The sequence below is a fragment of the Gekko japonicus genome, unplaced genomic scaffold (assembly GCF_001447785.1).
Source record: "Gekko japonicus isolate JY-2015 unplaced genomic scaffold, Gekko_japonicus_V1.1 scaffold8, whole genome shotgun sequence".
NCBI classification, from domain to species: domain Eukaryota; kingdom Metazoa; phylum Chordata; class Lepidosauria; order Squamata; family Gekkonidae; genus Gekko; species Gekko japonicus.
This window is the reverse complement of record NW_015167057.1, coordinates 17,729-23,506: the sequence shown is the minus strand read 5'-3', so window position 1 is coordinate 23,506 and position 5,778 is coordinate 17,729.

The window sequence follows — 5,778 nt, the reverse complement described above, 5'->3', positions numbered from 1 at the left end:
TTTCCCCTTCCTCGAGATAATCAACAGTAAAACAGAATTGCAAATAATGATTAGTAATGAATAGTGTTTGGGAGGCCATGCTTTGGATGGGTTAAAATTAGCATGTATTTTGCATCCTTCTTTCTCACCTTAAAAAGAGGTTGCAGGAATTATGCTGGAACGGAGCAGGGCTGTGGCTCAGTGGTAGAGCATCTGCTTGGCATTCAGGTTCAGTCCCTGGCAGATCCAGTTGAAGAAGAAGAGAAGAAGAGATTGGATTTATACCCCGCCCTTCACTTGGAGTCTCAGAGCAGCCTACAAACTCCTTTCCCCCCCCCAACAGAAACCCTGTGAGGTAGGTGGGGCTGAGAGAGCTCTTTCCAGAACTGTCCTTGAGACAACATCTCTGGAAGAACTATGGCTTGCCCAAGGTCATCCGGCTGCTGCAAGTGGAGGAGTGAGGAATCAAACCTGGTTCTCCCAGATTAGAGTCCACGCACTTAACCACTCAAATAATAGGTGATGTGAAAGCCCTATATCTGTGACCCTGTGTCAGAACCCACAGCCAACAACAAAGTACACGCATTCAGGAACGGTAATACTTTTATTACAGAGCTATAGATGCAGTAACATAGGCACTGTTAAGAATGGCGGCGGCCCCTTGGGCATAAGAGGATATAGGGTATTCGTATGCACCCCCCCACAGCACTGGCCAATTAGGCACCCTCCCGCACGCGGGATAAGGCTTAGAGACCATTAGGTAGCTGAAACTGAGAACGAACACTCTCCCACGTTACCTAGGGCAATCCCAGACACTACAACACCCTCCTGCACATCTGTATAGATAAGTGTTTCAGCGCACAGCAGAGACAGCACAGAAAGGAATGCAGTAGCAATTAACTGGAAAGGAAAGCAATAGCAAGTAACCAGACACAGACCAACCTCCCCAACCTTCATGGCAGCATAGCTGACACCCTGGAAGGCTGCTGCCAGTCAGAGTAGACAATACTGTTCTTGGTGGACCAAGCGTCTGACTCGAATAACACAGTTTCGTGTGTTCGTGAGTGTGTGAATTCAGACTTCCGATAAAGAATTGTAGGAGGTTTCTCAATGTTTCCATGCTCAAGAGAGGAATTGTGTTACAAAATGCCAGTTTGGTGTAGTGGTTAAGTGCACGGACTCTAGTCTGGGAGAACCAGGTTTGATTCCCTCACTCCTCCACATGCAGCTTGGTGGTGTGACCTTGGGTCAGTCACAAGTTCTGTCAGAGCTGTTCTCTCAAGGGCAGTCGACGAAAGAGCTCTCTCGGCCCCACCTCCCTCACAGGGTGTCTGTTGTGGGGAGCGGGAGGGAAAGGAGATTGCAAGCCGCTCTGAGACTCCCTTGGGTAGTGAAGGGCAGGGTATAAATCCAATCTCTTCTTCTTGTTCTTTTTCCTGGGCCTCTTGAAAGTGAGTTGAGGTAAACTGGCACTTAAGTTTAAAGCACTGAATGGCACCGTGAACATATCTCAGTGTTCAAGAAAAAGAATGTATTTCAAAGAAAACATACAAAATGCCAGAAAGGCATGCCAAGCTTTACATTTCCTTGGGTAATAAGTGCAGGAAAAGGGGCTGTAGCTCAGTGGAAGAGCCTCTGTTTGGCATGCAGAAGGTTCCAGATCCAATCCCCAGGACCTTCACTTAAAAGGACCAGGCAGTAGGTGATGTGAAAGACGTCCGCCTGAGACCCTGGAGAGCTGCTGCCAGCCTGAGTAGACAATACTGATCTTGATGGACTAATGGTCTGATTCGGTAGACGACAATTTCCTTTGTGTTCTTGTGTGCACCATTTGTGTAATTAATACAGGCTACAAAAATTCACTTTTCTAGCCGTGGAATTCTGATTGTGCAGGCAAGTTGCACACTGCAGCCCACACCCTTCTGTGTTGAGTGAACCAGCCCGCGGATGTCCCCCACCCCTCTCCGTGCCAAGAGAAACCTAGCTTTTCTTCTGCTTGTAAATCTCTGCCGCAGCTCCCTTTCTTCCCAAGTAGGACTTCATCTCAGGCTCCACTATTAAAGTCCCCCATAAAACAACCTCAGCCCCGGCGCCAACAGCCTCACAAAAGGAAGGACGCGGCTCTCTTTTAAATAACGTTAAGAGGCTGCATTACCTGGTAGCAATATTTAGTCATGGCTGTAAAAAAGTGACAAGGTTCTTGATTGATGTTGCCGGGAACATAAAAAGTCCGACTGGATGAATAACATCCTTAAAAGCGCCAGCAGGCACAAGAATAAATAAACCCGGGAGAACGAGGAGGAGGAGGAAGGAGGAGGCCCGAGAGCTTGTGTCTGAGCCAGTTCTGCTTGCCCTTGACCTTCAAGGAAGACAGGAAGGGATGTCACCCAGTGGAAAGCATGCAAATGTTTTCCTGTCTCATTGTGTCTTGGACCTTTTCCTAATGAACAGAGGAATCGAGGCAATTAGCTGTGTTTTCGCAGAAAGAAAAGGTCAGTGGCGTTTCCCCTCCTCTGGCAATAGCCTGGCCACTGTAGGAATGGAGGCACCATCAGCTGCTTTGCACATTTGCACAACTGTTTCTGTTGGATGAGGATTGGACTCCATGCCTCAGGGCTGCATCGTGTGCTCTGCGTGACAGAGAAGAACAACAGAAGCTGGGTGTGTATCCGCTAAGGAATACTAGCAAAATCAAAAATGGCAGAAATTATATTTTTTTGTATTATGAAAAACATCCAAAATCATAAACAAGTGCAAAAAGAGGTCCAAACAGTGAAGTCAAGGACGTTTTCCGGACTACAAAGTCGTTTCGTAGTCTTCATCCGAAAGGGACCATATATATCTTTTAGAGCTGCAGAGTTTCATTTTTTGCGTGTTGTCTAATTCTATAAATACTCACATGATCAACAGTTTTCATACAGCTAGATAATCTGTTTCCAAGGTCGGGCCAACAATATAGTGAGCAGAAATGAAGCCTCCTCCAGGCTTCACGCAAAAAATTGAAACTCTGCAGCTCTAGAAGATATATATGGTCCCGTTCAGATGAAGACTATGAAACGACGTTGTAGTCCGGAAAACTTCGTTCACTTCAGTGTTTGGACCTCCTCTTGCACTTGTTTATAATGTTGGATGTTTTTCATAATATAAAATATAATTTCTGCAGTTTTTGAATTTTTGGGGGGACATTTTTACCCCACCCTCCCCGCGAGCAGGCCCAGGGCGGCTTACGAGGGGCAGAGTCCACGTAAAACATAATAAAAGCAATAAAAGCAATTTTTAAAAAATGAAAAAAGAAGAAGTCAGGCGGCAGTTCATCAGGCACTTGGCCAGGGTCCTTCCGGTTGTTGTGTGCGGCGTGATGTGTTGGTAGAGCAACAGGGACGCCAACTTTTGGTTCCAGTCCCCCACAGGCATTCGGCGGAGTGACTCTTTTGTAGTCCACACCATTCTTTCGGCCTGACCATTTGTGGCTGGATGGAATGGCGCTGCGGTGATATACTTTATCAAGTTTGCCCGCAAAAAGGCCTGCAACTCAGCCGAAGTAAACCGAGCCCCGTTGTCACTCACAAATTCACAATGGTATGGGGCAGACCGTGGGTGGCAAAAAGAATGCGGAGCTCCCTAATCATGGCCGTCATCCGGACTACCTCGAGCCACTTTGAATAAGAGTCCACAACAATTAGGAAGACGTGCCCCTGAAATGGCCCAGCAAAATTGATGTGCAGCCGGGACCACGGCAATCATGTGGTCTCTCAATGCTGCACTGGCGCTTGTGGGGGCTTGGGCCGTGACTCTTGACAGGGGAGGCAACCCCTGAGCCAGTCCCCAATGTCCTTGTCAAGGCGTGGCCTTGTTAGTATTACTTAGCGGATACACACACAGCTTTCGTTGTTCTCCATTGTTACTAGAGCTGTGGTTCTCTGTTTTTGTACTGCGTGACAGAGAGGCAGCAGCATACAAACACTTGTGCCATGCTTCTAAGATGACAGGTGAGGCAGGAATCCAGTAGGTATAACTGAGGGTCACTCTGGGGAATGCTGTGGGCTTGAAAGCCAGCGTGGTGTAGTGGTGAAGAGCGACGGACTCTAATCTGGACAGCCAGGTTTATTTCCCCACTCTTCCTCCACATGGAGCCTGGTGGGTGACCTTGGGCCAGTCACGGTTTTCTCAGAACTCTCTCAGCCCCACCTGCCTCACCAGGTGCCTGCTGTGGGGAGAGGAAGGGAAGGCGATTGTAAGCCACTTTGAGACTCCTTAGGGTAGAGGAAAGCGGGGTATAAACAACTACTCTTCTACTTTTTATTTATTCAGATATTTATATACCACTTTTTCCCCACTGGGACCCAAAGCCGCTTATAATATCATTCTTCCCTCCTCCAGTTTATCCTCACAGCAACAACCCCCCTGAGGGTAGGTTAAGCTGAGAGAGAAGGACTGGCCCAAGTTTGCCTGGCAGGCTTCCATGGCAGCGTGGGGATTTGTCTCCTGGTTTATTTATGCCAACACAAAATGGCTGCCATGAGGGCAGGGCCAATAATAAGATGGCTGCCAAAAAGAGGGGCCCAGTCACAAAATGCTGAGAGGCTCTAAACCAAGCGTCTTTCTACAACAGAGACAGCAGGTTCTTAATGACCCCCCCCCCAAAAAAGTGATGCCTCCTGGCCTTCACCTCATCCAGCATCTTTTCTCTCGCATTAGCCTGCTGAATATCTCCCAAGTGCTCCGCAGCAGAGCATAAAGATTCCTCAGGGGGGAAATAATAGAGGCTTAGAGAAGTATGTGGAGTCTGGAGGAAGTGGATAGAGAGATGTTTTTCCTTTGTTCATAATGTGAGAACTTCAGATCACCCAAGGAAATTGAATGGCAGTAGGGTCAGCAGGACAGATGAAACTAGCGTTTCTTCCTGCTGTACGGAATTGAATCCATGGTGTGGAATGGCCCCCGGCTTAGATTACATCAAAAGGAGGCTAGATAAAGGCATCTCTCTCGAGGTCTCATTAGACACGATAGAACCTCCAGTTTCCGCAGTATGCCTCTGAATACCAGCTGTAGATGACAAGTGGGAGAGAGTTCTCCCTTTGTGCCCTGCTTGTGGACTCCCTGGAAGCATCTAGGACAGTGGCCAGTTTGGTGTAGTAGTTAAGTGCACGGACTCTAATCTGGGAGAACCGGGTTTGATTCCCCACTCCTCCTCTTGCACCTGCTGGATGACCTCGGGCAAGCCATAGTTCTGATAAGAGCTGTTCTGGAAAAAGAGCAGTTTCTGTCAGAGCTCTCTCAGCCCCACTTACCTCCCAGGGTGTCTGTTGTGGGGAGGGGAAGGGAAGGGAGTTTGTAAGCTGCTCTGAGACTCCCTTGAGTAGTGAAGGGCGGGGTATAAATCCAATCTCTTCCTCTCTTCTTCTTCTACTTCACTCTGCGTTTTCTGGAGAATCACGTTCACAAGCCACTTCCATCCCTGACATGAGCATGCCTTTGAGGAGGCTCACAGCTTACCCATTCCTCCAGCGGTGGTGGTTTAAAACCACAAGCCCCACCACACAAAGCCCTTGTCGACTTTCCTGAAACATAGGGAAGGTGCCACACTGGAGAATGGTGCTCAGAAGAACCCCAGGTGGCATGTCAAAGGGCCACACTGTGGTTCCCAAGCCACTAAGGAAGCATCTCTTCTCTAGGAAGTCCGCCACAGCTGTTCTTACGGCCTTCTTCTGTCACTTGCCCCAGGCATCTGGCGCTCAGAGGCAAGGAGGTCTCACTCGGCCGTCCAGGCCCACCGTTGCCAAGAGACCTCTTTTCCTC